Source organism: Magnolia sinica, chromosome 18 (genome assembly GCF_029962835.1).
Source record: "Magnolia sinica isolate HGM2019 chromosome 18, MsV1, whole genome shotgun sequence".
NCBI classification, from domain to species: Eukaryota; Viridiplantae; Streptophyta; class Magnoliopsida; order Magnoliales; family Magnoliaceae; genus Magnolia; species Magnolia sinica.
In genome coordinates, this window is record NC_080590.1 from 50,564,950 (window position 1) to 50,578,153 (window position 13,204).

The following is a 13,204-nucleotide window of genomic DNA, read 5'->3' on the forward strand; positions in this document are numbered from 1 at the left end:
GTTCTTAATTCTCCCATCCCAAATTTTCGTTTTCTTCAAAACCCAACTTTCCCATTCCTCCATCCCCGAAACCAACCCTAGACCTAAAATCCCTAACTTTCCCCAAATTACCCAAACCCTAATTTTCACCCTAGGATGTATTAGGTTTCCTATTTTAAAATAGATTAAACCCTATGCTAATTGGATGTCCCTACATCCATTAGATCTTAGCTTTGTTTTATTTAATGATCTTATGTTATGATGTTCGTATCTTAGGCCAGGATTACGCATGATTTTCTTTTGATTTTCATGATATTTGTGGTGAATATAGCGACGTTTGTGTTTTTTTTTTTTTGGTTAAATATCTTAATTTGGTTACCTGTTCTCACATATTACTTAGTTCATGCATCTTTCCTGCATCAATTTCTTTGTATAAGAATAATCTTGATTGGGATATTTGTTGCTTGTATTTGGGCCCGTTTGGATGCATGTCAAAGTGGCTGTTTGTAATGAAATGGTCCTGGCTCATTTGGAAACCTATTCAAGATCTCCGGATTCAAAATTACTCAGTGAACTAGGCGCTAAAAATTCTACTTGCTCAAAAACCACCCAGTTTTCAGCAAGATGATGAAAACATCAGTTTTCTAGGATAAAGCTTTTGGCAGAAGTTGCATTATAAATGGGCCCTTCAGGAACTGGGTTTTGTTCTTTATTGAGTGAGCATGATTTGTGGACTGTTGGAGACGTGTGTTCACATGGGCTCTCGTAATATGAGTAGCTGACTTGAGTGAAGAGAGGGAGGGAGGGAGAGTGAAGAAGTGGGCTCTCGCTATTGAGTAGCTGACTTGATTGGGTTGCCAATTTCCATGTTTCAGCTCCCTGATTCGGTCTGTAATGACAATAGTGGTATTGCCCTGTGCAAATCACACCACACTATAATATGTAATGGGTGCTGCATTTATAATCACTGTAACATGCCTGTGACATTACGTGATATTGGCCCATGTCGATGTAACACTTGTAATATGCAATGAGTAGCTGACTTGAGTGGGTTGCCAATTTCCATGTTTCAGCTCCCTGATTTGGTCTGCAATGACAATAGTGGGATTGCCCTGTGCAAATCACACCACACTATAATATGCAATGGGTGATGCATTTATAATCACTGTAACATGCCTGTGACATTGTGTGATATTGGCCCACGTCGATGTAACAGTTGTACATTGCAAAATAAATGAATTTATTATGCACTGCATGGGTATTTAGATATGGCCTATAATTTTAGTACTTTATTGTAGGTGTCACGTAACTATTGCATGGAGGGATTCCTTTAATGTCATTTTTACTTTGACTGCTCATGCACCCAATTGAATAAGTGAAACTTTTGATCTGGACTGATAATGCATTGTGCTTTCATCAATTGTTTTAGTGTTGACAATTTAGACCACTAGTGATGATTGCACTTGCGAAAAATTAAAATAAAGTATGTTGGATGTGTTTTCTGATTGACTAACATAGGGCCTCTCTCACCAATGTAATAATAATAAATGGCATCCAAATCAGTGGGCCATGTGCCTGACACATGTTTGTTAGGATTTTACGAGATGAAGAACATTTGTTGTACACGCTAAAAATCGTTAGAAGAAAACTAAAATAGAAAATGAGAATATTCTATAGAGTAGTCTATAGCTAGCACGACAAAAAAGACAAGAAATGGAAGAAAAATAACAGAGCTGCTGGAAATATTCTTCTTAGCTTCACATAAACTGATCCCCATACACAAAATTTATGAGAATGCTAAGGAAATGTGGGATACTCTGATTGAGTCTTATGTTAAAATGTCGGATGCCAATATAAGAATAGCACATATGAAATTTGATTAATATAGAATGTTAATTGGATGATCCATTAAAGACCATATCATGAAGATGAAATAGATGATGGAAAATTTGCAAAATGTAGGTTGTGTTTTGACAAAGAATAGAAAAATTATAGATGTTTTGATCTTTGCCAGATTCTTAGGATCATATTAAAGATATCCTAAATCACAATGATTCAATCAAGACTTTTAAGTACTTAGCTCATCACCAGAAACATGAAGTTGAATTGAAGGCCATCTAGTATGAAGTAGTGTAGTTTTTATTGTTGATAGTCGAAGAAGTGATATTCTAGGAAGGAAAAGGTCTAAGAGAACAGGCAGACAATGCTCCCAATAATCAATCCAATCCATTCTAGCATTTACCCATTCCTCCACGTGTTCATCCACACTCACCTCATTATCGATAGTAACCACTCTGATACCAACCATATCCACCTAGATACCAACTCATGAAATCTCTAAAATAACTATGCCCCATGACATGCATATTAAACCTATGCAACCAAGGAAAGATAATAAGAAAAGAGCCAGATGATAGGGAGGGTGATTGTTCTTGCTTTGTGCGGGGAAAACAAGGCCATTGGGGCAGGACTTATCTCAAATGTAAAACGATAAATTTTTCTCTACCCATTAGTTATGTTTACATAGACATATTGATAGCTGATTTAAACTTTTAGGGGTCGTTTGGCACGGTGGATTGGAGGGGATTGGAGGGGGTTTCAAATCCCCTTGGTTGTTTGGCAGCATAAAGTAACTGGGGATTGCCAATCTAGGGGGTTTCCAATCCCCTCTTTGAGGGGGGTTTGTAATCCACGGTGAGAGCTTGGATTAGACCTAAAATTATTTCAATAGTTGCAGGTGTAACATGTATGTCACTGTACACTATCATTCTATTGGGCACATGGCCCACTAATGATGATCAGCACCGTCCAAACATTGTCCATGTAAATCAGCACCATCCAAACATTGACCAGCACTGTCCAAACATTGTCCATATTAATCAACGATTAAAAATCGTTGGTTAGTCACTTAAACATGATCTTGTGCTTGCGGTCCATCCGAGACTTGGAATTTCATCATTTTTAGGCAAAGCATATATTTCAGCGGGCTTATCACAACCATAGTGTCAAAAATTATATATCTCACTAATTAGGGACATTAAAGTTGATTTAGTAATTAAATTCAAAACCCTGTAAATATACCATGGATAGGTATTTTTGAATTAAAGTTGATTCACACTCCAGGGTGCCAAACACACAGGGAGGATTGCCAATCTAGGGGGTTTCCAATCCTGGGGGTTCTAAATACAGGGGGTTTCCAATCCTGGGGGTTCCGAATCCATTAAGGAATGGATTATAGATTTAGTCGTAGTAAGGCAATCTAGGGGGTTTCCAATCCCCTCTTTGAGGGGGTTTGTAATCCACAGTAAGAGCTTGGATTAGACCTAAAATTATTTCAATAGTTGCAGGTGTAACATGTATGTCACTGTACACTATCATTCTATTGGGCACATGGCCCACTAATGATGATCAGCACCGTCCAAACATTGTCCATGTAAATCAGCACCATCCAAACATTGTCCAGCACTGTCCAAACATTGTCCATATTAATCAACGATTAAAAATCGTTGGTTAGTCACTTAGACATGATCTTGTGCTTGCGGTCCATCCGAGACTTGGAATTTCATCATTTTCAGGCAAAGCATATATTTCAGCGGGCTTATCACAACCATAATGTCAAAAATTATATATCTCACTAATTAGGGACATTAAAGTTGATTTAGTAATTAAATTCAAACCCCTGTAAATATACCATGCATAGGTATTTTTGAATTAAAGTTGATTCACACTCCAGGGTGCCAAACACACAGGGAGGATTGCCAATCCAGGGGGTTCTGAATACAGGGGGTTTCCAATCCTGGGGGTTCCGAATCCATTAAGGAATGGATTATAGATTTAGTCGTAGTAAGGCATGCGACAAAGGATATATATGGTTTTGTGGACTTTTGGGCCATCCTACTCCGGAGTCACAAGCTATATATGGAAAACAAGCATTGGAGGACATAATCAGAGTTGGTACTTATCATTTCAAGTCAAAGATAAGATGGTCTTTATTACTAAATGCAGTCCTTTTGCTTTAGGGATGTGAATAAATCTAATATCTATCACATATCTAGTTAGAAAGAATTTTAATATAAGATTTTGTAGAGAAATAATTCACTTAGGGAAAATAATGTAAAACTTGGGATGAATCATCAGTAGACCTCTTTAAGCTAGATATTGTAAATAGTTTTTTTTTTTTTTTTTTCCTTTTATCAATATTAAGTAGCTTGGCTTTTGTTGGAATATCTGAAGCTAGTGTTGTATCGGAATATATTAAGTGGCATAACAGATTGGGACAAAGGAAATGATTGGATAATGATGTTAGCACAAGATGGATTACTGAGAATGTTAACAAAAGTAGATTTGCCTTTTTGTAAGTGTTGTGTATTAGGAAGGACAACTAGAAAATCATTCCAGACGGCTTGTTGTAAAAAACTTCTCCAAATTATACACAGTGATTTATGTGGACTCTTGAATGTGCTAGCTTGAAATGATAACCAATATTTTATAATTTTTATTGATGACTACTCATGATATGGAACAATCATTTTTGTTTAGAAATACATATTAAAAGAAGAGAATTAATAAGATAAAAGAATCAGAGTATTTAGGACAGATAATAGGTGGAGAGTACACATTAGAAATCGTCAAAATGTATTGTCGAAATGTTGGCATTGCTCGATAATATACTATGCCTTACACTTAGTAAAATGATGTAGTTGAAAGGAGAAATAGAACTTTGCTAGATATTGTAAGATCTATGATGGCTCACGTAAATCTATTAACTACCTTTTGGGGAGATGCACTGCTTATGGCTTGGCTATGTACTAAATAGAGTTCATTCAAAATGGGTTCCCAAAACACCTTAAATGTGGACTAGTAGTAGACCGTCATTGGGTAAGATAGAGCATATATTGGGAAGCTAAAATGAAAATATTGCCACCGAATAGAAGAGTAGATATAACCATGTGCTTTGAGATGTGATAAGGAAAATGAGAGATTCAATACTCTTTGGTGAAAGAGATGATTGAATTCTCCAATTTCGATCATACTTCAACTAATCGGAACCATAAAAAAAATTGGGTACTTCTCTCTCTCTCTCTCTCTCTCTCTCTCTCTCTCTCTCTCTCTCTCTCCTTTTTCTCTCAGCCAACAACCTACTGGTCCTCCTCTCTCTTATCCTCCAGCCTCGACCCCCTTCTCCCATGGTCTCTCTTGGTCGAGTAAGGGAAACTGTAGTTGTTGATGCTTGAGATCTCAAAAATGAAAAACAAACAGTTTGATCGGGTGCAGAAGGTTGCCGGATTGTAGGGAAATCTCAACTTTTAGAAAGATTCTCCAAGGAGTTTAACCTATAGTGCGAGGCCTCTCTAACTGTTGAGTTCCAAACAAAGTTCATCTTCATTAAGAACAAGCTCATTAAGGCCTAGATGCTAGCCAAGAGTGCTATTCTGCCATCGTCAGTACTTGCTACCACAGGACCTTTGGTGACATCATCATCTATGACATTACCAAGTGGTCTAGTTTTCAATAGGTCCCATGATGGCCTACGATCTCCAGGCCCACGTTGATCCCAATGTCTTGATCATATGCTCGTTAGCAAACAGTCTGACCTCGTGAGATGTTCTCCGTTCCAACTAAGGCTGGCGGAAGTACGCTAAGGAGGGGCTGCCTGCTGGATTGGATCGAAAACAAGATCTAATGATTATAACACTGAGTCGCCGGAAATAGAGGAACCTCTAGGGTTCTTTTTTATATATTATAATTAGAGCTGGGCAGAAACCGACTCGATCCGGCATATCCCATCCGAACCGAACCAAAGGCTTGGATCGGTACGGTTTGAGTAGGATCAGTCATATCCGACCGTTCATTGGATCGAGTTCGGATTAATGTCAATTCAGACTGATTTGATCCGGAATCCGATTCGATTGGATCCGATCTGATCCAGTCATGTAGTATGAAGTTAAAATAGAGCAGTTGGATGTTTGTATCTTTAACTATTGAGAAATAAAGGGCTGGGGTTAAACCATTTCCCAAGAGAGGTGACGTGAGGGTCGTGTGGGTGGCGCATTGATGAGGCCTGCGTTGGGCAGGGGTACCACCACCGGGCCTTGAAACCTGGTTCGGAAGCGGATAGGCTGGTGTACTAAGGAAGCAGATTTGAGTAAACTTCGTGGGCCCAAATGTCATTCATGCAATTTGACCACTCCGTCCATCTCTTTTAACTGATAATTTAGGGCTTCATCCCAAAAATGGTGTGTATCCAATCCTCAAGTGGAGCACACCACCGAAATCAGTGTGAATTGAACATCTACCGTTGAAAAATTATTGGGGGCCAAAGAAGTTTTAGATCAAGCTGATATTTGTTTTTTTCCCTTCATCCATGTCTTTTTGATCTTATGAACAGGTTGGATGACAAATAAACATCACTAGGGCCTTATAAAGTTTTCAACGGTGGAAATCAGTACTTCTACTTTTTCCTGTGGTATGGTCCACTTGAGCTTTGGATATGCATAAATTTTGGGTTCAACCCCTAAAATGATCTAGAAAAACAAATGGACGGCGTGGATCAACCACATGCATTCACGGTGGGCCCACATGCATTCATGCTGTATCATATGCTAGATATACAGGCAGCGTTGTGGTCCGGTGGATAAACCTCAATTTGATTTCGTGTATCACACGCAAGCCATACAACTGGTGTACATACGTGTCGTGTGAAGACGAGCACAGACGCGAGCTCCAAGTTGTACGAACGGCTCAAATGAGATCAAAGTTACATGGCCCCACCATAATGTTTATTTTCCATCTAATCTGTTAATAATGTTAAAAATATATGGATGAAGAAGAAAAACAAATTTCATATTCATCCAAAACTTCTGTGATCTCCAAAAGGGTTTCAATGGTAAACATTTAATCCCCCATTGTTTTTTGCTGTGTGGTCCATCTGATCTAGATCTGTCTTATTTTTCGGCTCAAGCCTTAAGACAAGCTCTCAAAATGGATGGATGGTTTGGATATAACACATACCTCATAGTTTGACCCAAAGAACTTGCTGACGTCAATACACTACCAGCCAATCCGCTTCCAGTTTGGTATCACCGACTTCCCTCTCCCGATCCGAATACTACCCAACTCGATCTGATTTGGTTTCCTTGATCGAGTCAGACTCTCAGGTCAGGCTAGCAGTGCATTGGATCGGATCGAGTTAGCTGACCTGGACTCGGTTCTGGAGTGGATCAAGTTCGAATCAGTTACTTAAAAATTCGAATTGAGTCGAGTTGGACCCAATCCGATTCGACTGGACTCGATGCCCACCTCTAATTATAATATGGCCTTCGATATACGATTGGGCTTATGGCCCATTTCTAGACAAATACTGGCTCGACGCCTAGTACTAAATTTCTTACACTCTCCCTCTAGTTGTAGCATATATATTATGTATACCCAGCTTGTTAAAAATGTGTATGCCCAAAGCCCTAGGTAATGCTTAGGTGAAAATGTTCACAAGTAGTGATTTTGATTGGACATCTCTAGTAACATTTCTTTGGCCACAATCTTCTCTCGAATAAAGTGACAATCCATCTCTTTGTATTTGGTTTTTTTATAGAAAATAGGGTAGTCTGCGATGTGAGTCCTCGGGTGATTGTCACGATAAAGGACCATGAGCAACTCATTTAAGAGCCCGAATTCCTGAAGAAGCGATCTCACCCAAATCATTTTGCAAATAGCATGACCCGTGGCCTTGTATTCTACCTCAGCATTAGATTTGTCCACCACATTTTGTTGCTTACTCCACGTAATTAAAGTACCTTAAACAAAAGTGCAATACCTAGAAGTGGATTATCTATTCGGCACGGATCCATCCCAATCAGCATCAGAGTACCTCTCTACTCGAAGATGACCATAGACCTGTACATTAGTCCCTAACTTGGATATTCCTTCAAGTCGTATGACACAAACCACAGCTTCCCAACGCTGGGTTTGGGGCCGGTGTGTAAACCGACTAACTACTCCTCTTGGAATGGATATGTTCAGTCCTGTGACAGTAAGATAAGCTGTTTGACTAGCCACCAATACCTTTCAGGGTTTTCAAACAACTCTCATTGATCATCTGCCAATTTGCAATTTAGCTCCATTAGGATCCGATTAACCTAGTCTCTCAAAGGAGGTTGAGAATATGCTCTCTTTGATTGAGGGTAATCTTAAAAGCAGATTGGGCCACATCAATTTCAAGGAAGTACCTTAAGTGGCCCAGATACTTAGTTTGAAATTGCCGCTGAATATAATTTTTAACTTAGTAATTTCCGCTGCATCGCTGCCTGTGACTATGATATCATCAATGTACACAATTAAGATTCCCTTGTCGTTTTTCTTAACAAAAACTGAGTGGTCCACATGGAATTGACGAATGCCAACTAGAAGAAGAGCATTGCTTTCACACCACATACTCAGTGATTCCTTGAGCCCATATATAGCTTTATGAAGTTTACAGTCGCTCCCTCTCACCCCTTAGCAACAAACCATGAAGATTGCTCCATGTAAACTTCTTCGAATAAATCTCCACGCTTTCTTAACATCTAATTGATAGAGGGGTCATGACTTGTGAGATCAACGATCAAACAAAATTAATTTGGCTACAGGTGAGAATGTTTCCTCATAGTAAAGCCCTGCAGTTTACATATAGCCCGTAGTCATGAGGCGCACTTTCAATCTTTTAATGGAGCCATTCAGTTTATTTTTAATGGTAAATATCAACGAGTATCTGACCGTGTGTTTGCTAGAAGACAATGCGACTAACGTCCAAGTACCAGTAGGATGCATTGCTTCGATTTCATCTTCCATAATAATAATCTAAAATATAATGTGCCACGCTATCTGCATTTGCCCAACATGGACCCCACTGAATTTAGAGACAGTGCTTACGTTGAAATGATGGCCTTTCAGCCGTTGGTTCATAGGTATTTTTTGGAGGAATGAGGTGGATGGCCACTCCTGACCATTGCACTTCCTTTCTTTTAGCTTTTAATTAATCAGATGCGTAGCACATTCTGATTGGAATATCACCCTATGCTGTGGTGGCCCACCAAATCAACAGCCCTGATCGCTACTCACTACACGTGCTTGGCATATTTGGTACAGATCCATTTGGTGGCTATTGATGCACGTAACAGTCGCTATATATGCTTAGCATATCTGGTATAGATGTTCACCATTGGTGATGATTGATGCACCTACAGTGGTAAGTGGATCTCGACCTTCCATATCCATAGGTGGTCCACGATTTATTTTTAAAAAAAGCACATTGATCAGACTATCCTAGCCGACTTTCCTATCGACCGTCTGATAATTAATCTTTCTCATCTTTTAACATCCACTAGGAAGGTCACAGATGACGATCTTCACCGTCCTTTGCTTCCTATCCATCTAGATCACAATGATAAACTATCTATGATGCCAACCGTACCCCGTTTTTATTTTTATTTTTATTTTTTAGGGGAATATTAGTTGCTGCTTCACGTTTGCACGTGCCAAACAAAAACCACCCCCGCATGTGCAAGATCAGAGCCATTCGTTCACAATGCCCCCTTGGTGAATGCTCTGCATCCTGAAAGCTTAGACAATCACCCATCAGGTGGGCCACATGCGTTAAAAAGAAAAGAAAAGAACAAAAAGAATAAGAAATGCCACAGCTGGCCTAGTTATGCCATGACAAACGAGGGTCTTTTCCTTATCTGTGAATTAATTAATAGTGTTTAGTTGTCCACATCTTTCCATGATAAGATAAGGTAGTTGGATGCATGCATCTAAGTGGACCACCAAAATTATATTTAGTTAAAAAAAGCCCAACCAATCTAGAAATTAGTAGGTTTGTGCTTATCCGAGATTTTCTTAGAAGCATTAGGTATAATATCAAATCAAAGGGAATGTGTGGGTATAAGTGATGGACCACATAATCAAGAACCGAGAATTCCTTACTGGGCCAATATAAATCTTCTATTATTTTGTGTGGCTGTTTATTTTTCAGACCTGAAGTTGGGCCTGAAATTCAGACCCAAGGGTTCTGATGTTGATAGCTTGATGGGCCTGTTGTCAAATCCCTTCCTTTTAATAATTTTTTGGGTCCACGGGGATAGCGAACTGTTTTAAGCCAATGGGCCCCACGTGAGCCTAGGCACGTTGAACTGAAGATCCAAACCATTGATATGGTGGGCCTCACTGTTGATAGAGATTGCCCTGAAGATCTTCCCGATTAGAAGATCCCAACCCTTAAATGGAGATAAACACTGGGAAAAGTAATTAAGCAACAGTCCACGTTCAAGAAAAAAGGCCAAGCATAGGCGTGTTTGATCCTTGCCATTCATAGAATGATTTGGAGTAGCATGCATGATGGTTGATCAGGAATATGTATTTATGGATCATGTCCCAAAATTATTTAAGATTGTGAGAGTTGGGGCCATTCAATCTCTGGCCACTTTTCAGTTGAGGGGTGATTTGGATTGCATTTCTTTAATTAGCCGTCCATCTGCACTTGATCAAAGGAAATGTTAGGATTCTCCTTATCATGTCCATCCAGAACGAGTTCTGTCAAATCAATCGTCTAGATAACTGAAATGTGGGCCCATTTCTACAAACCAAAAGTGCAGGAGGGCACCCTTGATCTTTCCTGGGTCCAATCAAATTGGGAAATTCTTCTTTCTTAGTGGTTACTCATATTGAGGAGATTTTTCTTGGGTCCAATTAGATCAAGAGAATTTTCTTTCTTAGCGGCTACTGAGGTTGCCAAGATTTTAATATCAGTCAATCTCCATTTTATGGTCCACCCATCTTTTCTTAGGATTGTATATTCTTCATGTGTGACATTTGTACGCCGATTGGGTACTACCTGCACCAGGACCTAGTTAGAGACGGACGGTACTCACAAAGGCTCAGTGGGCCAACATGATGTATACGTTTTATCGACCCACGATGTGATTTTAAAAGGAGGTAGATTGAAGGCTCAAGGGGTCCACACTATAGGAAGCATTCCTAACAATGACACCCACCATTGAAACCTTCCAAACGCCCACCACCACGATGTTCATAAGATCACATACACATGGATGAAGGGGAAATAAAAATATCAGCTTGATCTAAAACTTTTGTGCCTCTTGAGAAAATTTCAATGGCAGGAGTTTAATCCCCATTGTTAGCTGTGGTGTGGTTTAATTTGCCTTCTTTTTGGGCTCACTACTAGAGGTGGGGCATCGAGTCAAGTCGAACCGGATTAGGTCCAACTCGACTCAATTCAATTTTTTCAAGTACCTGACCCGAGCTTGATCGGATCCGGGACCGAGTCCAACAGGGCTATCTCGATCTGATTTAATTCCTTGCTGGCCTGACCCGAACTGAGTTCAACTCGGTCAGGGAAAGCGAGTTGGATTGGGTTGGATACAGTTCGGATCGAGTCTTCTGTTTTATTTATTTTTTTGAAAATTATATATATATAACCCTTTATTGTTTGTCCTTTTGTTCTTCATTTCTTCATTTCTTGTCTCTTGTAGTTCCATACCAGACTGTACCTTCGATCGAATGTTGCTCTCACTCCGGCGGCTCAGAAGGCTTACTAGGCCTCACGTCGACGCCGCATTTTGGAGGATCCTCGAGTGACGAAGTGGTACCTATGTGAGAGACTCTTTTGGCAGTTGACGGGCAGCCCTTTGGTTCCGTTCAGCCCTCCATTCGGTCTGTCAGATTGGAGGATAGTGCTTGAACGGGAGTTGATTGCTGCTCTACAGGGCATCGAGGCCAGTGCGTTTGTCGATCCAGTGAGAGAGTATAGCTCTTGGTGTGAGCAGTACGATATTGATCCGATCCTTCAGCATGTCTATGTTGAGGGTCAACTATTGCATATTAGACCTCAGTTATCACATGGTTTTATGAACATGATAATGTTTAACGTTATATTTTAATCATGTTTTTATTGCAAGGTAAATTTAAGCGCTTGGATTGCAAAAGGGTGATAAAAGCATGGATTTGATGCTAAAAAATTACCAAGGCAAGGGACGGATCCTAGGATACCGAGATCAAAGAATTTACATGCCAAAGATCTGAGAAAAATCAAGTGATTGAAGTAAAAAGGGCCTGAAAGTCGTCCTGAATGCAAGATCATAGGGTTCCCACCATTTGTTTGGCTCGAAACTTTATATCTGGCCTGAGGACTCTAAATTAACCGTACACGTTGAAATTTAGCCCTTGGATCCCTGTGGAAGTGCCCCAACAGACAGATCAGCCCATAAATCATCAATTTGGGGCCCACCTGATATCTGGATATGCTTCAATTTTGGTCTCAACCCCTTAAATTGGATGGAGGGGAGGATGAACGGAGTAGATTTATCAAAAACATCACTGTGAGACCTACCCACGTGATGCTTGTGCACAGTAGGAGGGTAGCTGAGCCGCATCGGATCGGGAGTCCCGATCAACGTCGGGCTAACTCGACGTTTCTCCCAGTCACTTGACCAGTTGACCAAGCCACTCAACCAGTCGAGTAACGACCTTATCTTATCATGCCAGAAATTTTGAAATTTGGTTGGTCCTTCGAGCAGTCGAACCAACCCTTAGACCAGTCGAGGGATCGCTTGTATCAGAGTGGGTACATAGCTTATATCCAAGTGATGAAACAATCTTTTTCCAACCTTGATCTATTGAAATTCGATGATGATGCTGCTGGTTCTGAAGGTCCGGAGGCCGAGGCGGCCGAGTCTGCTGATGCTGCGGCTGGTATCAGGGTCGAGTTCGAGGCAGCTTTAGAGGTTGCTCCAAGTGGTGGTAGCTGAGTCTGAACTACCTCCTGAGTCAGCTCCTAGTGATCCTTGGAACTTCATCTTTGGCACTCACACCAGCATCCCCTTTTTGGCACTCACACTAGCTCCTCAAGCTAATCAAGTTTCAGGGTAAGCTCGGGAGTATCTATAGCCAAGGAAGCTCGCATGCCACGGCTAACCTTTTCTTTTGCCTTTAAGCCTTTTACTCTATCAATGTAATGCTGAAGTAAGATGTAACTCGATGTAACAAACGTACTGATGAATGAATATACTTGGTTTTCTTTTATTCATTTTGATTCAGTTTACATGCTTGTCATCTTTGAGTCTTCCCCAGCGTTTAACTAATCCTAGCTAAGGGTAGTAGATTTTTAGATGCTCGGCATTCCACAATGAGATAGCAATTGCCCGGTTAGGTCTTCCAATCAATACGTTCTAGG